General features: G+C 46.4%; 1 long non-coding RNA gene and 1 pseudogene across 2 annotated transcripts; one reads left to right on the forward strand and one right to left on the reverse strand.

The window, feature by feature from the left end:
* LOC309857301 lies at positions 1–13,688 on the forward strand. Its single transcript, XR_014307619.1, has 3 exons — positions 1–548; positions 1,182–1,331; positions 13,433–13,688. It is a non-coding gene; the product is annotated as an uncharacterized lncRNA (long non-coding RNA).
* Positions 13,689–21,914: 8,226 nt separating this feature from the next.
* On the reverse strand, positions 21,915–22,946 carry LOC309857305 (glyceraldehyde-3-phosphate dehydrogenase pseudogene; annotated as a pseudogene). The gene has a single exon. The product of its transcript is annotated as a glyceraldehyde-3-phosphate dehydrogenase pseudogene (transcript).
* Between the last annotated feature and the right edge of the window lie 701 nt (positions 22,947–23,647).

Genomic DNA, 23,647 nt, shown 5'->3' on the forward strand with positions numbered 1-23,647 from the left:
GCAAATTCGGGTCAGATTCACGGTCCGGAAAAACTGCAAATTAAGATGCTGTTGATTGATCCGCTGCCGGCTGTCTTAATCACCGTGATCAAAATCCAAATACTAAGAAAAGGGGCCCGGAGGGATGCCTTTGGGCTTTTGACAAACCCTCGACCAAACTCGGAAGCCCAGCCTGCGCTTTTCCTAATCTTTTTCCAGGCAAAAGTCCCCATCAGCCCGCGTGGGGCTCGCAGTGTTTCTCGAGAGCTCTTCGACATCCCCCATCCCCCAAACCCACACCCACCACGACACCGGGAACCGGTTTGGGCTGTCAAAACACGCGGCGGCGTGCTGAGTCCCAGTAACTCGCATGACGATTAATGAGCGGCTTGATAATTTAATATCGCGTGTGATTAAATTATAAGGCGTGGGGGAGGGGAGCTCTGAGCTCCGTCGCCGGCCAGGGCCGACGCCGCGGAGCCTGCGGGTCTTGGCTGAGTGCAAACCGCGCTCTTCCTTCGCTCAGTGCCTGGCAGGCTGGGCAAGCGGCGGGTCCGCGCCTTCCCAAGGTCAGTGGGCCTCGGGAGGGGAGGGCGGCGGGCTTGGGGTTTGGGGGGAAAGGTGGCTCGCAGAGCCGAAGCGGGAGGTACCGACACGGGGCAACTCGGGTATGAGCCGAAGAGCTGGGCGATCGGCTGGCTTTTCTCCCAGCAGAGGCGCGGAGGGGCCGGGCGACGGCCCCAGGCAAGGGAAGATCTCTTTCTTAAATCCCCTGTCCCTCTGGTACAGTGGTTAATGGAATCCTTGGGACCCCCGAGACCCCTAGAAACAGGGAGCTCCGGGCCTGGCCCAGCGGGGTCTGTGCCGGGCCCCCGCCCCCCGCGCGTGGACTTGGAGAGGGTTTCCCTGCAGGTGAGGAGGTGGAGGCCGCGTTGAGCCCCCAAAGCCCCTCTCCTCTGTAGCCTCAAACCCCGGTCCTGTCCCCCGCCGGGCGGGGTCCACGCCAGCCTAGGTTTAGGCACGTCGGGAGGAGAGAGGGAGTATAAAGCCACACAAGAGCCTGAAGTCTCGGGAAAGCGGACGGATGCTAACAGTCTCCGGGGTTCCCAGCTTGATTTATTGGGGAGTAGCGCGGGATTCCGAACTAAGCCCCTTTGAGGTTACTGGAAGGACTCCTTGCTGTCACTCCCTTCTCCTTAAAGGACCGCAGGCACGTTCGGGCGTGGCTACCCCTTTCTCTGGAAGTGTGAGCCGAGGTTTGGAGGCGAACGCCCCGCGTGGGCCCGCGGGGGTAAAGGGGCCGGCTGCCCGCACAATCCCCGCAGCTATGGCGTAGTTCCTCGGCGGGAGAGGTAGGTGGCTGCTCCTGCTGCAATGCAGAGCGTAGAGTCTGCGCGGAGGACGACTGTCCTGGAGGGAGAAACCCCTCAGTGGGCCAGAGAGAGAACCCCTTCAGTGGGCGGGAGGGAGAACCCCCTCAGTTGGCCAGACCCAGCGTCGCCCCTATGCGGTCCCATCGAAGGGCTTCATATTCAGCAAAGGGAGGGTAGGCCCCCGAGAGACGAGGATGTCCCTGAGAAGACCCTAGGAAACTGTTCAGACGCCGAAATGAAAACGCCAAATCCGGGCTCCGGAGGGTGGGTGTCCAAGCCATGCCCCGGACAGCCAGGAGGACCGGCTGGATTTTCAGCCAGGCAATGACTCCTGGAGGGGATGCCACAGGCTGAAACCAGGCCACCTGCCTCCCTTCAGCTAGAGGGCCCGGGAGAGCTCCAGGAATGGCGCGTCTGGTGTCTCGTGCTTTGCGCTCCAGGTGCCCAGGCAGAACCTCCCTCCAAGAAAGGGATAGGAGCTTCCTACGCCCCGTTCCTTGGATATGCAGGTTAACCACACTTCCTTGGCTTCTTTAAAAATTGGGAAGTAGCACCAAGCAAGGGGGGAAATCAGTAGCAACCAAATGGACTTGTAAACAAGTGTCACAGGATGGGGGATATATTATCTATATAATATATGTATTATAAGTGTAATAAATGCATATATACATATATGCATATGTAATATGTGCATATGTTTGTATATAATATAGAAATATATAGTATATATTTTAATCATATATATATATATAACAAAGGAGACGATGAAAATGAACCTGCCTGAGCACAAACAAAATACAAATCTGTTCTAGGAGGCTTAGCCTGAAATACTCCAAACTAGCAAAGGGTGTAGGTAGGCTGTACCTACAAACCCAGGATATTTGGAACACACAAAATGCTCCTTAGGAAAAAAGTTTGAAGGGTGCGGTGGGGGAGGGGTGTTGGAAACACACCCAGAAGACTTCTTTCGCGCTTGGCCTGCGACTGTCCTTGCAAACGCCTGTAATCCCGGTGGCTTTGTTCCGGCCGAACTCCTCCAGGCTGGCAGGCTCTGAGGAGGAGGCCACCCCGTCAAGGTGTCTGAGTAATAAGTAACGAGGCAAGGATGCTGCCTTGCCTTGCCTTGCCTCATAGGCAAGGATGCTGCCCTCCACCGCCTCTGTATCTGAGAATCACTCGGCAGAGAGGTAGCCCCTGCACGCTGGCACTGGACCCCCGCGTACTGCCACGCCCCAAAGCCAGATGCAAGATTGTGGACTGCCGCTTTTATCCCTGTTCTTAAAACATTCCTTAAGTTGTTCTTCCTCTGTGCCTTGCTCCGACACAAGCAGAACGCCTTTATCTGGTTTCCACCCCAAACAGCGGATGGGCCTACGGAGGACAATTTGAAAGCTCAGGGCCAACTTCTTCCTCCAAAAAGTGCCACCTACCACGTAAATGACGGACGCCTCGTGGACACAATACCTTTCCCAGGAATTAAACCTGGGTTCCACAAATCGGACTGGGAAAGTCCTAGACAGAAGTGTGTCCTTGGAAAGAGGGACTCGAGGAACGTGTTGTGATGAGGGGCGCCAAGCTAGGTTTCCCAGATTTTTTTGTTAATCTGTAGGGTGACTAAAGGACACTACGCTACTGTGAGGGAGAGGGCAGGCTCCAATTTCTAACGACTCCCAAATTTGCAAAAAGGAGGAAGAGTCTTTTTCTTTCATCCACGAGATCACTCCTGTCTAATGATGTCGGACACCTGCAAAATGACGTCGAAATCGGTGGCGCATGGGGTGACATTGTTCATTCAACCTGCCAGGACGCGAGCAGTGCTGCCTTTTTCCTGCCTCCCAAGGGCGAGTTCGCGCATTGATTTCACCCCTCGCTCTCAGCCCTGCTGCCGAACACCATTTAGGCCAAGATCGGGTATAATGGGAAACACTATCAGCAGACAATTACCCTTTCAGAGGATTCACTTCTCCTCACAGACACTGTTATTTGAGAAATAGGATCATTTGATTTCATATTGCACTAAATAACACCCAGCCGGTTCAAATTGCCAGCTTCTTAAAAACCGCCCATTGGAATAAATTGCAGCAGCCTCTTTTGCTTTTCAGGGCAACATGATGGGCACCGGGCAGAACTTGTAAAAATAACTACAAAGCCAGCCCCGAGCTGCCGCTATTGGTGGGAACAACTCTGCCACCCCGCAGGCAAAGGCATTTAGCCACCCGGTTTCCTGCCACCGCCCCCTCCGCCCGCCAATTTAGGGATGGTTCAACCACTTGGCTTTGGGATTAAAATGAACAGCCCCAGCTGCCCGGAGAAAGCGCTTCGGGACACCGCGAGTTAGTGATGGGCAAAGAGAGGTGGGCGGGTGCACAAGGCACGGATTTAAGTGGGTGCGGCCGCGCTGCCTCCAGGGCTTTGGCGTCTGGAGATAGCTAGGGTCTGGGGTTTGCATTCGGGGTGTGCGCCCTCCAGGTTCGCGGGTCTTGGGATCGCACCTGGAGCGTGCCACTGCCGCCGCGCTTTGCTTACCCGCGCGCGCTGCAGACCTGCGGGCCGCCGCACCTCGCCCACCCCCCCCCCCCCCCAGCCTCCTGACCTCAGCCCCCGCGCCAAGCAGGGAGCTGTGGCTCAAGGGCTCCGACTGGGGACAGAAACAGAAGAGAGCCTCACTGTGGCTTCAGCGAGGAGTCCAGAGGGTGAGGAGGAAGGAACACGGAGAAAGGGAGAGAGACGAGCTTGAGTTCGCTGCATACCCGCCCCCAGAGACGTTTCAGGACGAAATTAAGCTTTTTGAGATGGGCCACGAGCTGCGGTTTAATAGACACTGTTCAACTGGGTGACAATTCTGCTCGGTGGGAGCGTTCCACCCCAACCCTTTTGTGTACAAGATTTGACTCCTTGGTGCTTGTTTTATTTGTGCCAAGGGGCTGGGAGAATTTAAGACGGCCCAGGCATTGGCGAGTCTGTCTGTTGAAGTCTTTATTACATTTGTGCTAATGTATTTCACGAAGGCCGAATTAGATTCTCCCTCAGGTAAATTGAAGGCCGCATCCCGGGGACTCACCTGTGCACCCCGATTCCGGCCGTGAGCTGGAAGGACCCTTTAGTGGATCCCGAGCCCCGGAGGGAGTTAGTCTGGGCCTTTGGGGGACTGGGTGGGAGGCTTTTCCCTTCCCAGGCACTGGGAGGAGCCAGGGAGCAGGGGTTGTGGGCATGCGTCCAGAGGGAAGGTTACTGGCGCGTCGAATGAGAAACTAAATTCCTTTTGCTGGGTTTGGCGCAGACATTAGGTCCGGGACAGCGTCTGGGGTTGAGGAGAAGGCGCGGGCGCCTGACTTAGATGGGGTGATGGGGGTCTGAGCGTGCCGCACCCTCCACTTGGCCTTGGCCTTGGCCTTGCCCTGCGGAGCCTGAGCCTCGCTACCCTTTAGCATTTCGTCCCTTTCAGTCTTCTCCCCAGCAAATAAAAGAGCAGTCCCCGAGCCCCATGTGTGCGTACCCGCACCAGACCCTGGGCCGGGTTGAGCCTCGGGTTTTTGAAAGGTTGCCTCCCCCGCCACCGAGCCTAGGACGCGACCGCGATGCGCGATTTCCCAACCGCCAGCTCTGGCCCTGAGCGTCTGGATCCAAGGCCGGCCCCGGGTTGCCCACCGGAGCCTAGGCAGAGCCCCGGCGCCTGCAGCATCCAGGTCCCTACCCTAAGGCCCTGGCGTCCCCACCCCGCGTTGCTCTTTGCTCCAGCCCCTCGCACTCAGCGAGTTCTCTCCCAACTTCCCACTGCCTCCCGGTGGGGGCGCAGCCAAGGAACGCTTTTCTAGTTAAATGCCAAGCCCAAACGCCGCAGCTTTTCGAGGAGGTAGGAACAGGGTGATCAAATTCGGAGGAGCCGGAAAACATGTCTCGTCCGGCTCCAGTCTTTTCTGCGGGCGACAATGGAACCGCAGAGCTATCGGTGGAACCGCAGCGCCTCAGTCATCCCGACTCTGTCCGGGTGCTGGACACCCAGAGCAGGCTGAGGCCGCTGCAGCGGCTAGCTGCACCTTAGGGTCCCCAAAGGGGATTCTTGGGGGCAGTGTGGGTGGGCCTTTCCTCCTCACGCGCCTCTCTCACTTTCTTTCCAACCAGGGCCTTGGCAGCGCGTTCAAGGTCGGCCTCCAGCACACAGTAGAGAGCCTTGCGTTGTCTCTGTCCTGGTCTGGGAGCCCTAGAGAGAACCGGTTGTCGCAGCTCCTGTAAGCTTCGGCCTCGGGCTCTGGCCGTGGGTAGAATGTCATCCCCTTTGCTCACTATTCCCGCCCCCATCCCCGATCTCGATTCTGCAGTGCAGGCCCCCGCGCCACCCTCCCTCGCCCCTTCTCCCTCCACCTCGCCGCCTTTACCAGCGCTTTTTGTTCCCCTGCAGGATTCCCGGCCGAGGGGCAGTTACCGTGCTCTCCTCCGGTGGACGCTAATCAAGTAATTTCCCCATCCCAGCCCCATCAAATTGCTCTTTAGCTGTTGAACCGCGGAGTTTTGCTCGCCTTTTCACATGCTAATCACACCCATTCAGCGGCTCTCGGTGGGGCTGTTTGTCGCGGGATAAATCTTCTTGTTTGCCGGCTGCATGATTAATTGATATTGTTGTCTGGCTTTTGTGGGGGCCGCGAGGAGCTGAAAGGCGGCGCGTCGTGACTGCGCCGGGGGCCGCTGGCGACATCATCGGGCTGCCGAGGTCCCGGCGAGGTCGAGCCGGGGCTGATGACATTATGCGCCCGATTTGGTTTTCCTTATTAAAAGGATGATGAAAGACTCAGAGACCCCAGTTTTACAACCCACCAACAGGACTTGAAAACCGCACAGAGTTTAAGCCAGAAGCGCAGACAAAGCCCGGGCGTTTGCTTAATTCTGAGAAAAGAGTGGGTGTCACTTCTCCACGCAAGAGACAATTAAATCGCATTTCGGCCTACCCGGGATTTCCATAGGAGTTGAACGTGAGCGCGCAAAGCTGTGGTTTGTTTTTTCAAACAAAGATTTTTTTTTTTCTTTTTTTGAGAGCCGTGAGGGTTGTAAAGATGGGTCAAAACCCCTAAAAGATAAGTAAAGGGATGCAAGAGCTTAAAAGGAGACTTTGCAAGTTGTGGTCGAGGAAGCAGCGCAAAGGCGCTTCCTAGCCTGACTGCGGACTGCCAAGCGTGCGATATTTAGACCGAATCGCCCGCCACGAAGTAGCCAAGCGCCAACGCTCAGCTCTCTGGATCACGAAGGCCGGCGACCGCCTGCCGGGCAATGTGTTATTTGCTGTGACCGGTCCCTGCTCTTTGCTGTAGTTTTCCACTGTCCGCGGGGTGTACAGTCAAACCAACAAATTCCTCCGTCCTCCGCACCGCTCCCTCCCCTGCGTCCTGGGGTTTTATCCCCTATGGACATCCCTGAAAACTTGGAGATTCAATTAAATAATTCCAGTTACGTGATGCTCCTACCGCCTGCTTATTGCAAATATTTCCTTTTTCGAGTTCTTAAAAAAAAAAAAGCAAAGAGAAGAAAAGAAACTGTCGCCTTCGCTTTCACTGCGCGCGGGGTAATTGATAGGCGCCATCGGAGGTCAGAATTTGCATAAGAATTAAGAGCAGTAAATTAATTTAATATTCCATGCACATCTCCAATTATTCCTGGAGACCTTTGTCTCCGCGGCTGCCAGAGAGGGGATTCAGCTGCTCTTCAGCCAAACAACATCTGTGCGGTTAATAATTTGATAAACAGCTCATACAAATAGTTTCTGAATTATCTGGCAGCCCAATGACTATTCAGTTTGGAAACGTTTTGGCAGGGTCTCCCCCGCGTCCTCCGAGGGCCTCAGGCGTCCGCCCAGACAAATGTCTTCTTATCTTTTAAACATCAGCAGACGACAATGTGTACAATGAGTCATTATCATTAAGTAATAACCCTACCCCTTAAAAAAAAAAAAGAGAGAGAGAGAAAAAAAGAAAAGAAAAACGCCTGGGTCATCGCAGTGTCGGCAGGTCGTGTATCAAAGACCCTGAGATTAATAGACATGTTGGGGAGGGGGTACTGAGTGAAGAACTGCTTGAAGGGAAGAAGGTTTGGGTGTTGGGGAGGGCTTAATATCATGGATTGAAATTGCACCTATGTATGCAACTCTCTCCTGGAAGAGGAACATGATAGGTGGGTGAGAGGGAGACCAACTTTTCACTGGATCCTCTCTTGTACCTTTCAATTTTTTCCTTCATGCAGGTATTATTTATTCCAAAAATAAATACATAAAAGACAAATTGAATTACCAAAAAGCAGAGGTGAATTATTTTTGCTGCCTATAGCCCTTAACTGACATCTCCCCATTCCTCCATCCTACCCTCACCCTGCCCCCAGCCTGTGCCTCCCACCTGCATTCTGATACCAACTTCCCACAAAAGCAGAAGTATGTCAGCTAACATGTTGAGTTGGCCTCAGTTTGGAATGAAGCACTTGTACAATGATGCCATAATGTTGTCAAATACAGACCTGAATTTAGATACTTTTCCTTTGCCATTCCTGTCTCTACAGTGAAGATTTCACGGCTGCGATTATGTTCCTTTATCTTTCTGCCACCCATAGCAGAACCCTATTCCTGACATTAAGTCTACGAAAGAACCATTTGATCTTGAATGAGGCTCAGACTGCTCTAATTTTTGCAACCTGTGTGTTGCAGCTCTTTTGACAAGTCTGTGTTTACCCTGGAATTGTTCTGCTTCGACTTCACTATAACAGGATGTTCGACTGGGATCCTTATCTCTGTCTATACATTCCTACACGTTTGATGTATATACCTCACCCATTCAATATGTTTTCTATTTCCTATGCTTCTGACAATCAAGTACTTGAAGCCACTGAAAATTACCCTGAAGTTCTGAGTAGTGTCCAAGCAGCAATATGATCGAGCTTTGTCCTTGTACTCTAATGGGGTAGCACTAAGCTTTAAATACAGGCAAGCCCTTCAGACTACAGGTCTAAATATACAACTTTACAATGAATACAATGCTTGCCTGGCTCAATTGAAGAATTACTTTTTCAGAAAACAAGTCATTGTGTCACAAGAATGCAACAATAGCATTTCAATGAAGCACATTCATTTCTATTTTTTAAAAAAATTCTTTTTGCATTTCACTAGTTTTTTTCCCTGGGCCTTGCAAGCTTTAAAAGCATACAAATCATCTCTGTTATTTATGATTAGGGGGTCTCTGTCTGCATCTTTTTATTAATTTCTGACTTTGATTCAGACTTCCAGTCAGCAGAGTGATTTGAAAACATTTCTTTTCTTAAATGGAACATTATCAATTCAATTGGGAACCATTCTAATTTTAAACACCAACATATTCCGTTTCTTAATCTGCTGTTATGATGTTACTCATTTTTATGCACACAACCTATCCCCTTTGGCAGTAGTTCCTTTATGCTTGATATTTATCTTCTTACATTTGTTTGACTATTTTTCAAGGCAGTAGATGGGCAGAAAATGGCTATTAAACAATAAGGCAGGGAACTCTGATTATGTTTTTGCCTATGTAAGTAAAGCCACAGACCACTGAAATTTTGAGGCTGGCTTTCTTTCTTTCTCTCTCTTTCTTCTCCTCCTTCTCCCTCTCCTTGTTCTCCTTCTCCTCCTCTTCCTCCTCCTGCTCCTCCTTTTCTTCTTCTTCTCCGCCCACTCTTCCTCCCCCTCTTTCTCCCCTCCCCTCCTCCTCTTCCTCCTCTTTCTTCTTCTTCTTCTTCCTCCTCCTCCTCCTCCTTTCCTCTCTTCTTCTTTTCTTCTTCTTCTTCTTCTTCTTCTTCTTCTTCTTCTTCTTCTTCTTCTTCTTCTTCTTCTTCTTCTCCTCCTCCTCCTCCTCCTCCTCCTCCTCCTCCTCCTCCTCCTTCTTCTTCTTCTTCTCCTTCTTCTTCTCCTCCTTCTTCTCCTTCTCCTCCTCCTCCTCCTCCTCCTCCTCCTCCTCCTCCTCCTCCTCCTTCTTCTTCTTCTTAACTAATGAGCCCTCTCCAGAAAAGCCGTCTGGATACCATTGAAGTTGATGAGTTTGGAAGGATGATCTTGATAAAGGCTTGGCTTCTTGATGATTAGACACACATTTTCAGCACAGTTTCTTAAATGAGACTGAGGTCTGCATTGGAGGGAGGTTTGCTGAACACAACCAGAAATTATTGGCAAAAATAATCTAGAGTATCACTTTACTTTGTAGAGTTCAAATCAAAGGTAACTGCTACTCACATATACTTGCAATAAAAATATGAGAAATATGGTATTAGGTGATATTCAGTAACTTAAATGACACATACCCTGGGTATTTCCAACCTAATCATGAAAGAAAGAAACCTTCTCTCATGTGGAAAGTTATAGAATGGACAAGGAGCACAATAATGATTTTAAAAGTTACTATCTTCCTCAAGGATAAAAAGACTTTTGTTTTTAATTTGAAGGAAAGAACAGTGCAGAGACATTAAAAAAAAAATTCTCCCAGTAAACAAATTCTTTCATTTCATTTGAAAAAATGAATGATTCTGGATTTTCCCTTTAAGAAAGACAATTTCTACATATGTGGCCATCTTGGACCCAAATCCATTAAAAACTGAGTTTGAAAAATATAGGCTAGCATGTAAAAGTTATAAACAGGATTCACTTAGATAAACCTGTCTCCTTTCATTCGCTTCTATTTTAATATTTAAATAAGCTGCGCTGGGATCCTGGATACTGGGTTCAAAAAGTTTTGGCCTATGGATAATTGCAAGCCACAGAAACAAGTCCCAATTCCTCAAAGATGACTGTAAAATGTCTCTGGACATCGTAGATGTCAACCAACTTCATGGTTCTTTCTTCTCCTTTTGCTCCCCCCAGGAATCATGATTATAATCAGCAGGTTGACCTTCACCTAACTCTAAGGACAATGTTCACACCATTCCCATTATAGATGTGTATGTTTTTTAAAGACTGTTCAGGAGTATGGCGGTAAACTAAAGTTGAAGAAGACAGTCATTATTATATCTTTTCTTTTCTTTTTCTTTTTCTTTTTTTCTTTCTTTTCTTTTCTTTTTTTTTTTTTTTTTAACAAATGTGTACCAAGGGGCAACATGGGTTAAGTGTGAGTCTGGCTGGCTCTGCTTGAAAGAGAGGGTCATAGACAGTGGGGACTGTGGACACCCTGAGCCACCAGCTTTGGCTACAAAGTTCAATCCAGCAGTCTAGCGTAGACTGAACTTGAGAGGGGTTCCAAAGATTTATTCTGGTTTGCTGACTCTGTGAGGAGAGGAGATGGATCCTGCAGAATATCAGACTCATCAGCATGACATTTGAGACCTGCCACAGTCTGGTTGGAATCAACATTGGGGGATAAGGGAAAAAATGTTGGGCAGTAGCTAATGGTTTTATTTGTCCACTGTTGTACTGGCTCTGTGTATTTGGGCAATCACCTAATCTCCCTGTGTCAGGGACCCCTGTCCACCACTTCTCACCACCGAGTTACTCTCTTCTTGAAAAGCACATGCCTACCCAGCTGGACTACATTTCCCAGCCTCCCTTGCAGGGGTGTAAACCCACATGACTAAGTTCTTACCAATGAAATGCAAGCAGAAGTGAAGGGAGTAATTGTCATCTCATACTTGCACCTTCCTGTTCTTTCTTGCTGGTTGGAAATGGTGCTAATGGAAGCCGCACTTAGAGGATGACAAAGCTCCCCCAATGACCTGGGTTCACCAGATGACTCCTTGGAGGGGAGCCTGGGTGGCTCAGTCTTTAAGCATCTGCCTTTGGCTCAGGTCATGATCCCAGGATCCTGGGATGGACCCTGCATAGGGCTCCTTGCTCAGCAGGAAGCCTGCTTCTCCCTCTCCCACCACCCCCCATTGTGTTCCCTCTCTCGCTATGTCTCTTTCTGTCAAATAAATAAATAAAATCTTAAAAAAAAAAAAAAAGATGACTCCTTGGAGCAGAGTCTGTAGTTCCACCCTGGATTGTTACAAGGAGTGAAATAAAATATCTATTTTAATTGGGGAGGGTATGTGCTTTGGTGAGTGCTGTGAAGTGTGTAAACCTGGTGATTCACAGACCTGTACCCCTGGGGATAAAAATATATGTTTATAAAAAATAAAAAATTAAAAAAAAACATCAAAAAATATCTATTTTATTTGAAACAGTGCATATTTTAGTTCACTTTGCACTTTACCCAAAGTAAATCCATTCCCCAACTTTATTATTCTTAAATGTAAAACTGTGTCTTAGTTTGGGTTTCCCCCAAAGCAAGCGTTTTATTGGGAAGTGATCTGAGGAAATGCCAGTTGAGGAGTGGGTTTGACAGACAGGAAAGGGAAGGCAGCCATTAAAGTGGACTTTGAAGCAAATTACCATTGTGAGCAACTGGGATTTAATTCTATTGAGGCAATTCTGGGAAGCGTTATAGAACACCTGCCTTAGAGTAAGTCCATCTGAGCTGGAGTATTGATACACCAACCCCCATCAGTCATTAGCTAAGGGTTAGTTTTCATAGGCATTATTTTCCCAGCACTTGTTTGGCCTGTTGCATAGGCAGAGTGGGCTTCAGGGACCTAAAAAAAAAAAAAGCACCAAGGCAATGCAACGCTGGTGCTGGAGTTGGATATTGAGCTGGTAGGAACTGAAGTTAAGGGCAAAGGTCTACTGATAGGACACTGACCACATTTGCTACAGAGGGTGTTGGTGAATAGTCTTGAAGCTCCCCTTCCTACATTAAAGTTATCTGGACTCAGTTTATCAGTCTGTTCTTCTAGTTGCTAATCTGAAGTGCCTGCTCTAGCCAGACTGGTGTACTTGATTTAGGGCTCTCCAAATATCATGAGCATTTATTTTCCTTTTATTTGTGCCGTCCTTTCATGGGAATGCATCTCATCACTTGCGTAGGCCCCTTTATCTTTACTACTTGAACAACCACCCTAGAACTTAGCAGCTTCTTTTTATTTTATTTTTTATTTATTTTAATTTATTATTTTTCACAATTCCATGAGTCAGAAATTTGGGCAGGACTTACTAGGCACTTCTCCATAGAGTGCCAGCTGGGCCTATTCATGTGGAACCACCGTGATGACCTCTTATCTTCAAGGGCCTCTCTTTGTGTGGCTGCTTATCATTCAGTAGCCCAGCCAGAACCTTCCTACAGGATGGCAGCTGGGCTCCATGAAGGAGGAAGGAGGAAGGGGAAGCTGCTAGTGCTTTTAAGGCATGTGCTCCCAGAAGTCTCAAAATATCATTCCATCTCATTCTATTGGTTAGAGCAGGTCACAGGGGCTGCCCAGGCCAAGGTGGGCATTAGACTTTTCCTCTTGGTGGGAGGAGCTGCATGTGTGTACAGGAATAGGAGGAACTGTCAGTGGGCTGATTGAGATACTGTCCATCATGTCTACCCACTCCTTGGGCACTTATTCAATTCCCCGAGACATACTCTTATGCTCCCTCATCTAGAAAGCCTTTGCTGCCACATTAGTTCACTAAGGTCTTATAGCCCCATCTGAACTCTCTAGGCACCTCTTATTACACACATTTCTTATTTTGTCTTTAGTCACTTGTTGTCTTGTAACGCTTTGTTACTATCTGTTCTTGGCTCTTTGAGGGTATAAATCCATGTTAGATTTCCTACACTTTGTACAGTGTGGGAATACAGTGTGTATCTGTGCAAAAACAAAGGAAGGGGCATAGAAGTAAGGGCTGGGTAGAAGGAGTGACCAGCATACATATACTCCCGGGCTAAGATGTAGATCAGTAGGTCATTTCTAGTAGATTTCTCTGGAGTCCTCAACTGTATGCTCTGAAAATCAAATAATTCTGAAATCCTCTGAGGCTAAGTGAGGCTTAGGGGGCACACATATCCACATACAGGAATGTCCATGTTTGTGACTGGAATAGATATCCTGGAAGGCTTCCCCATCCCAAACACTGTTCCTCTGACATGATGATTCTCTTGTGTCAAACTTAGCCCTCTTTTAGAAGGCAAAGTACTACCTGATGGAGGTGGAGTGAGAAAGAGGGGGAGGGAATTTAAATCTCTTAGTGATAAATTAACTAATAAGAGAACTGTTTCTTTTTCTCTCAACAGAAGGAACTGGGGCAGCTCCAGCATGCTGGAAGATTAGAGCTCATAGAGGCTGAATGAAGGAGAATTGAGGAGGAGAGGTCCTGATGGATAAGAAGTCTCTATTTTCAGCCAGGCCGGTTGCCCAAGAGACATTCAAAATAATGCATTGCCCTAGGCATTAGAAGGTGGCTAGTGTTCTTCTGGACAATAGGAACAAATGGAAACATGGGCCAAGAGAAGATTCTGGAACTCTTGCCCATGTTTTTGTGGGTTTGTAGTCAGTCTCTGGGATTCAGTCTCTTACACTGCGACTAGGCCTGTGACAACTAGGTGTCCAAAGGCGGAGTGAGCCGTGGGAAACCTGGCCCATGATGTCCACAGGAAGTGAATTGAGAGTTGTTTTCTTTTAACAGAATCACTAAGGGAAGTTCAACAGACAACTGGGATGAGTATGAGAGTAAAAGACTGACGCTTCCTCTGTTGCTCCTAGTGACAAGTGGGGGTATTTCTATAGCTCCTGAATATGTTCTCCCTGCAACCCCCACCCTACCTTTTAATTAAATGCCCTTAATTGCCCTTTTGGATCAAAACTTTCTTTATTGTGGCAGTCAAAGTAGGCTTGCTTTAGCTCACTTCATGGCTAAAGATATCAGATGTATAAAAGATGATGGGTTAGACACATTTTCATGATGAGCAGCTCTTTGTGTGTTGAAGTTAGCTAGCATGCAGAAAATGCACTTTGCTGGGCTCCTGGAAATGTTTAATGGATGTTGGCTCTAAGAGAGGCAAAATGTAGCATGGGTTCTGCTACAGGGCACACTTGGGTTTTAATTCTCCCTCTGTCACTAGCCTTGTGACCTTGAGCACACTTGAAAACTCATTTAGATGTGTGAAAAGTTGTCCTCATCTGGGAATTGAGCACAGCAGTACCTAAGTCATGGGGCTGTTACATTCAATACGAAGATATGTGCTAGGTTTTTAGAAAGTTCACTGAAACAAAGTTGTATTTAATAAATGAGTTTTAAAGCAAGGTTCTTTTTTTTTTTTCTCCCTCTTAGAAGGCTGTACCTCCAATTTCCCTTTTCTCATTTTACCATTCTGCATCCCCACCCCACCCCCTTCTACCCCACACCCTTCTCTGAGTCTACCAGTTCTCTGTATTTAGGAGTCTATTTCTGCTTTTTTGTTTTTTTAGGTTTTGTGTATAACTAAAATCATAGGATATTTCTTTCTGTTTCTGATTTATTTTGTTTAGCATAGTACCCTCTAGGTCCAACCATTTTGTCACAGATGACACCATTTTTCTTTTATATATATAAATACATACTATATATATATGTATATATGTATATATATATTCTTTATATTCTTTATCCATTCATGTATGGCTGGACGCTTGGGTTGCTTCTATATTTTGGCTATTGTAAGTGATGCTGCAATAAACACAGAAAGGCATGTAACTTTTTGAATTGATATTTTCATTTTTGTGGAATCAATGTATCACATGGTATTTCTATTTTTAATTTTTTGAGGAACCTCCATTTTCTATAGTGGCTGCACCAAGTTACACTCTCACCTAGAGTACACAAGCATTCCCTTTTCTCTACAGCATCTCCAACACTTGATATTTCAAGCCTCTCTTTCTGTTAGTTAAGGTTTGATCATTTTACCATATCGCCGTTCTGGCGGATTTTGTGTTTGCATTTTCCACTGACCCTCAGAAATTCTCAAAGGCGTGCATCCTTAAAACAGAGAAGAAATCCAGAGGACCCAAGATTACCAGCTATCCTGTTTCTTGAAGGGAATCTTTTGTTTCCAGTTTGGGGGATTCATGGAGATGAGGTGTTAAAGCCATAACAGTGAGATATTCTTTTTGATGGTTGAAATAATAGATGATCTGTTTATAAAAATTGGTAGAAACCCCTGGATGGAGCTCTTCCTTCTGCTCAGAACATTCAATCCCAGATTGCCCATTGACAGGGAACTCCTACTGTTTCATTGTTATGATTTCTTATAAATATGTAAAGAAATCCTTCCATTTTGGATGGCCTCTAGTTATTAAGAGTCATCCTTTCTGGCATTTGCTGAATCCCAAAAGCATTGAGACTTGCTCCTCAGATGGGAGACTTGGGAAACGGTCCTGCTTGTTCCATCTTTATCCTTGACCAAACTTCTCCATATGCAATCATGTCTCAAAAAAAGAAGAAGAAAAAAAGCAAGAGTAATCCTTCCTATCATCTTCTCATCTTCCAAAGGCCATTTGTTGGTTGATGACACTACAGAATTTGCAGTGTCCTTTAACACTTGGTGGAGCAAACATCTCTCCATTGACTCTTTAATTGGGTTGAAGCACCCCGATGAGGGGTCTTTATTTAGCCTTTTCATCGAGTTATTTGTCAGAAAGCAAGGGCCCAGGGATTTCAGAACAAACAAAAAGAACTCAGTAACTTTCTAAGACTCTGCTCCAAAATCCAAAGGAGGAAAAAAAATGCCTGGAGAAATTAATTTAAAGATAAATATCAGATCTGGGAAATTGCTGGAAATGAACATACTTACAGATGTCACCTTTCCGAAGGCAGTTAGATTCTTGAATTTCATTTCCTTCATTACACTTTGTGCCCATCGCCAGGATGTATTCTTCCAGGATAAGTAAAGGCCAATTTCTTGGCATTTGCTTTACATCCCCCACTGGAAAAGTCATTCCTGATGGTGACTGGAGATGTAAATGAAATGGCCTCCTTTTAGTATTTAGTTGAGTTGGCCTAAATATCTGGCGGTCATTAAAACTTCCCCAAGCAGCATTCATAATAATAAACCAAAGTTGCCAACCGTTGACATCATTAAAGCTCTTGTCAGTAGTCACCATTGGAGGGGAAATGGAAATCAGGTTGCATCAGAACGCATACCCTTCCAAACCATGGCTTCAGCTCCAGTTTTTGGGGCAGAGGATAGGCTCCCAAGTCTCTTTACTGAGTTTTTAATCAAGTTGCTATTCCACTCTTTCTTTTATGGAGCCATAGAAGTGTCTGTAATGAAAGATTAAAATGGTCCTGTGCAGTGGTTTGCAGTGGCTATGCCCAAATAAAATATGACAGCTCTCTCATAGGGCCTATATGTAAGCAGAGGGAGCTCCCTAACAAGCCGAATTACGGCCCTCAGCCATGCATACTGATTGCAAATTGTGTGGGTTCTCCTGGATGCCATAAAAAAAGAGAAAATGTGTGTGTGTGTGTGTGTGTGTGTGTGCACGCGCGCGCGCACGCGTGAAAGAGATTTTTTTTTTCTCCCAGCTGATTATGAACCTCACCCACAGCAAGCAATGGAGAAACCACGTTCAAATTTCCTGTAGCTGAGGACACACACACACACACACACATACACACACACACACACTTACACACTGACAGGCTAATGGCTACTTTCCCAAAGAGTGGTTAGAAAGAAGTAGTAAATGGGACTGTGTTGATGCCGCGAGAAGACCCGGGCAAAGATCAAGATACCCAGCAACATATCGGATAACACATAATTGGCGGGTCACAGCCAAATGAGTGTAGTCATGCATCGCCGGGCAGGCCTTTGCCGGTGATAAAGACACTTGTAAACAATTCAGTCCCAGAACATGGCAATAATATGTTGATCCGGCGTGTAATGAGGTGTCCCTGGAATCAATAAGCAGTCCTGGAGAGCAGGGAGCAAGGGCAGTGGCTGTCTTTTTGATGACCTTTCCTCACCACCGAGGACCCCATCTCCCCTGAAGAGGACTTTTCTCATTTTGCAGCCGGCTCCGAGTGTCAGAACTTCCATTCGCAGCCGGCAAATGAACAGCCAGGCCCTGCATGCTAATGAAGTCCGGGCTATTTTGCACCTTTTCATCCGCACATTATGCTCTTGACTCTGGAGAAGGTGGGAATTAGGCCGGACCCCGGTGTCAGACTGCCTGATGGCTCGGCTCCGGAAAACTGGTAATTGAAGCTGATGACTGATGCGAGGGAGGCCTGAATTTGGAAATAAACAGTTTCAAGCACTGCATGTCATTTCTAGAGAGACTGCTGCGAGAATGGAAATGAGCTCTGTTTCTTGAATCTAATGCAGTTTCTCAGCGGGAAAAACACCGTCTTTTAGACAACAATGCCAGTCATTAAGATTTAAATGTTCTGGCGATAATAGAAGCACTGGCCTCCCTGTTCACAAACAGCACTTATGTAAATGTCTTTCAACACCCAGATCTACATTTAATCCACGCCCAAGAAGATAACTGTGTCGGAAAGCGGAAGCAAATGCAATTCTTAGTCTATAAATATCATTCATAAGGAGAGAGAGGAAAACACTAAAATTGTTTGCCGACATGTCACAGAGCCCGGCCTGTCAGCGCGTGCAGAACGGCGACTCCCTGTCGGAACAATGAGAAGAAGACGTCGGGAAGTGTCCAATAAAACACCCGGAAGCCACACTTTTACTGGTTCTTTGTGCATCGCTGCATTTCCTTCCAGATACTTTCACCCCCCCACCCCACCCCCCGTCCTAGCCTTTCATGTCTAAAGTGGCCCCAATATTTCCCAGCTTAGATGCAGAATCTGTATGTGGAAAGAAGTCCAAATCTGGACCCATTCGTTTGTAATCTTTTAAAAGAAGTTCCTTCGTCGGGTATTTATTTCATTTTCTAGTCCCATCCCTGGGTTGTCACAAGACCCCAGACCAAACATGACATACTATTTTATCCCCTCTCCCCAGTCTGGCCAGATTAATCGGACATTGTGTTGCTTATGCAAAAAGGAGAGCTCATAAACCACACACAGCCTTTTGTGTTTTAAGAGGTTTAAAAAAATCATTTTTTACTAGCATCCCTCCAGCCCAGTTTTTCCTGTGCAGGTGAGACACCTTCAGGGAGAAAATTATGAGCCTGGAGAAGAGGAGAATGAGGCCGGGGTATTTATCATGGCTGGCCGGAGTGATTCATGAATAACCATTGGTTTGCTCTTTTCTCAATTCTCTTCCCTACCAGAAGTGAGATTTTGATACTTCGGGCCTTTTTCAATTTAATGGTGACATACAGGATTCTCACAGGCAGGCTTTGGTTTGTTACGACATCAAGGATATCAGCACAACTTGAGAGAAGCCGAAGACGGCTGGGGTGTTATTGTCACTTCAGTTTAAAGGTAGCAAACCTATCTCACAAAGGATCAACACTGAATTATTTCAACATTTCAAAAATATAGATAAGCAATGCATTTCTAATAGCGTACTTGGGGATACTAGATAGATCAATGAATATTCAGCAATCCTTTGCATGAAATATATGAAACTCAATGAGAAAAAGGATACATTTTAAAAACACACACATACTGGCACACCTACCCCTCACTGTGACAATGTCCCTGTGTCTCATGGGGTCTCCCACAACATAATGGCTAGAAAAGAGGGAGAAAATTGGGGTCACTAAAATGGGATAATGATAACTGCAAGGCTTTCTGAGCATGGTGTACACGTACACCGGGGATTCAGTTTTTATACAGTGATTCTTTCCGTGGCCAGGGTGGCATTGATTTTTTGAAAAGCTTTTATGTGTATTTCCTCACTGGACTCTCATCACAAACCTATGGCATAAAGTTTTATTTTATTAACATGTAAGAAAAGGGAGCTAAGAGGAATTAGATGATTTTTCTAAGATCACACAGCAAATAGAGTAGTAAAGCCAGGATTGGAACTTCTGTTTTTAATATCTGCCATGTTGTTCATTTCTCTAAGTCCATGCTCCCCTGTGTAGACACCACCAGTAAAGGAAGTTATGTAGTATTTGGCTATTTGTACTTTCATTTTTCACAAGCACTACCTCTTCTGCTGCTGTTATGAAGTTGACATTGTTCTGATGGAGAAGCAGGACATGCGAGGCCAGTTGTCCCGAGGAAGAATAACCAAGAGCAAGATTTTTGCCAGGCTTTACTGGCCACCGTAGGTGACTGTTATGCAGTGAAAGCATCCTTTTGTGTGGAGAGCATTGGCTGGATAAAAAAAGCAGTGAATCAGCTTAGATTAAGGGTCACGATCATGGACTTGGCTTTGGTTCAAATCCTGGCTCCATCACTGTCTCAGTAGTAACAGAAAAGCAGAGTGGGGCATTTCTCATTCATGTGACAGGAATTCCGGAAGGAGGTAGTCGAGGGTGTCTAGGGTGGAAGAGAACGGGCCTGTGACACTATCAATAGCCCGCAATCCTATTGTCTCCCTGTTCTACCCTCTGGGACTTCATTTCCATCTCAAGTTTGCTTGGGGCCAATGTCATGGCTCTACAACTTCAGTCATCACATTTTAAGGGGGAAGATGGGAAGAGAGCAAGGCAAGGCGTCAGATGGTCATTGTCCTTTCAAGGAGCTTCACAGGAAGCACCTCTACCCCTCAACTGCATCTATAGCTCATCTGTAAGAGCTTTCACATGGCTATGTCTACCTACAAAGAAGCCTGGAAAGGGGATATTGGAAGCTGACAAGCTGCTGCTCCCTCCACAGTCTGGGTTCTCTTACTGAGGAAGAAGAGAACAGATACTGTGTAATTAATGAGAAGGAGCTCGCTGCCATCAACACTTACTAGATGTGTGAATACAAGCTAGTCTCAGTTGACTTACCTGCCACTTAGGAAAAAATAGTGGCTTCTTCCTCACTACTATACCAGGAAGGGGTTGTGAGAATAAGTGAAATATTTTGCATGAAGTACCCATTGCAGTCCTAGGCAGATAAAAATTAGGAGACAGTGATTTAAGAAATTAGGTCCTCAAATATGCTCAGCTTTTCTGCAGATTTTGGAAATGCAAATTAAAATCTCAACAGGAAGTCATGTTTCTCTCCCTTCTAATTGACAAAAATTAAAATGAACAATAATGTACACTGTTGGCAAGTTTATGGGGAAATGGGCACTTGTAAGCTACTAGAGAGATAATTGGAACAATGGTTTGGAGGGCAATTTGGCAGCAGTCCTCCTAGGAATCCACCCTAGGGAAATACTTGCACAAAAGTATAAGGAGACCTGTCTGACAATGGTCACTGAAGTACTGCTTGGATTAGCAAAAAAAAAAATGAAAACAAAAAATCCAAAAAACCCCCAAAGAAACAGCAAAACTAAACATATCCAAAAGAGGAATGTTTAATTGAACTGTAGTGCATTCATACCAAGGCCCACTATGCAGAAAATTTAGAAGAAAGAGGAAGATCTGTGTGTAGGTAGTGACAAGGAAAGAGAAAAGGGAAGAAATGTGAAGATTTTTTTGTTTGTTATAAAGATTTTATTTATTTGTCAGAGAAAGAGAGACAGAGCACAGGCAGACAGAGTGGTAGGCAGAAGCAGAGAAAGAAGCAGGCTCCCTGCCCAGCAAGGAGCCTGATGTGGGACTGGATCCCAGGACGATGGGATCATGACCTGAGCCAAACACAGCCACTTAACTGACTGACTCACCCAGGCATCCCTGAAGACGTTGTTCAATGAAAATAGTAAGTTACAAAATGACATGTAGAATATAATGTCATATATTTAAGTCATTCTATACTGCACTCTAAATCTCTCTTTTCTGTTTCTCTCTCTATGTCTGTATCTATCTATCTATCTATCTATCTATCATCTATCTATCTTTCTCTATATATATACTGTTGGTTGGTGGCTCCCGGAGTGCAGGAGGAACAACAGAAATGATCGCTTGGGCCGCCATCCTCCAGCCCCCTCTCCCCCCTTCCTCAACCTGTGACTCTCCCGCCAAAAGGATGTATGCCCAGGTCGTGTCTTCATAGGTAACCCGATACCTATGCAGGAAACAGAAGTATTAGGAACCCCCACCCCATACCCACCGATCACCAAATACCATACCATATATGGATGTGAGCCCATGCCCTGCCTTGGCTGGATAAAAGACCCCCGCCACTTCCCTCCCAGTGCGTCTTCTCCGACTCCCCTTTCCAGAGTCGCAGAATCTCGCTGGAGGGTGCCCACCTCCTCCCGGCGCGACTTTCCTGGCTCGCCTTCACCTGAGCCCTGAAACTTCGCCGGAGAGTGCCTTTGATAAATCTTGCCTTGCACCCACCTTGTCTGGTGTCATGTTTACCTCGCCTGTGAAACTTTACATATACTATATATATGGATATTGTTATATATAGGCATACATAGGTATACATATGTAGATACTTATAATTGTGTAGCTAGTGGTCTAGAAAAGAATACACCCAACATTGATCACTTCTTGACTTGGAAAAGGGAAATGGTCAAAGAAACTTAATCTTTAGCTTCGTCTGTAATGATTTACTTAAATGATATTTTAGGGGAGATACAGTATACTTTATTGATGGTACCTGATAAGGTAGGGGTCCCAAGCCCCTTCCTTTCTTCAAGGGGTCTGAGATGGAAACTGTGGAGGTCAAGAGATTCTCAGTGTATTGGGGGATGAATTGAGGCAAGTACTTCCCTGCAGCTGAGGACCTCTCTCTTCCTCTTGCTCTTACTAAGGCTGGTGGTCCAGGGGGCTTTCTTACTCCTTGGAGGCCATGTGGACCATAATGTCCACCTTCTGGTTGCTATAACTAAATTCATTGTCATACCAGGAAATGAAGTTGACAAGGTGGTCAATGTAAGCAATGTCAGCCCAGCATTGAAGGAGGAAGAGTAGGTGTCACTGTTAAAGTCACAGGAGACAATCTGGTCTTCAGTGTAGCCCTGCATGCCCTTGAGGGGCCCTCTGTTGCCTGCTTCACCACCTTCTTGATGTTGTCATATTTGGCAGCTTTCTCCAGGTAGCAGGTCAGATCCACGACTGACACATTGAGGGTGGGGACTCAGAAGGCCATGACAGTGAGCTTCCCATTCAGCTCAGGAATGACTTTACCTAAAACCTTGGCAGTGCCAAGTAGTAGGGATGATGTTTGGGGCAGCCACTCAGCCACTACACCAGTTTCCAGTTTCCTAGAGGGGCTTTCTATGGTCTTCTGAGTAGCAGTGATTCCATGGACTGTGGCCATGAGTCCCTCCATGATGCTGAGGTTGTCATAGATGACCTAGGTCAGAGGGGCCAAGCTATTGGTGGTGTAGGAGGCATTGCTGACAATCTTGAAGGAGCTGTCATACTTTTCATGGTTCATGTTCATCACAAACATGGGGGCATCAGCAGAATGGGCAGATATGATGAGCTTGGCTCTACCCTTCAAGTAAGCCCCAGTGTTCTCCATGGTGGTGAAGACCCCAGTGGACTCCACAACATACTCAGCACCAGCATCACACCTTTTGATGTGGGGATCTCACTCCTGAAAGATGGAGATAGGCTTTCCACTGATGACAATTTTCCTTTTCTCAGCCTTGATTGTGCTATGGAATTTGCTGTGGTTGGAATCATACTAGAATATGTAGGCCATGTAGTTAAGGTCTATGAAGAGGTCATTCATGGTGACAGTATCCACTCTACCAGAATGGTAGGCAGACCTGGTAACCATGTGCCCAATAAGGCCAAATCCATTTACTCTAACCTTCACCATCGAGTTTTGGGACACAGCTGACACTGCACCAGAAAATGCAGTTGTCTACTGAACAGGGAAGAGCAGAAAGCCATGATCTTTATAAGTGCACATTTTTATTGTAATATTATTGGGAGGCAATTTTCCATGGGTGTCGTATTTATACTTTATGTCTTGTGGGTATAGACACCAACACCTTTTTTTCCAGACTATCTGTTCAAGGATGTCTGTACGGCAAACAGTTTTGGAAGATAGGGATGGTCTCTTTCTGAGACAAGGATAGGTTTGTCTGCTGGCCAATGTAGTAAAGATAATGCCCCCCTCTGGGACAAAGTTTGAGCAGTTTGCTTGTAGTCCCTTTAAAAGATTGAGATTTCCTAAGCCTAAGGTCACTCAGGTCTGTTGCAAACCAAGTGTGTGTGCTGCATCTACCTGTGCTCAACCCCATGTCACCCCCTTGGCACTTAGGAGTCAAAAGGAACTCATGCAAACACAAAGCTCATAATTTCTGGGAGTAACAAAGTCCTTTGTCTCTGACCTGGGAGTCTTATGTCTTCCACCGACATCCATGAGATTGTGGCAGGCTAAAATCTCAGCATGTTTACAATGTAGTGTAAATACTGAATAAGTGGACTCACATGTAACCAGCACCAGATCCAGGAAAAGACCATCACTAGCATTACAAAAATCTTCTTGATGTATCCTTCAGTCAATATCGTCCCAAGGGTAACATGTTCTTATCTAGGGCATGGATTAA

Source organism: Mustela nivalis (assembly GCF_964662115.1).
Source record: "Mustela nivalis genome assembly, contig: HAP1_SCAFFOLD_609, whole genome shotgun sequence".
Lineage (NCBI taxonomy): Eukaryota > Metazoa > Chordata > Mammalia > Carnivora > Mustelidae > Mustela > Mustela nivalis.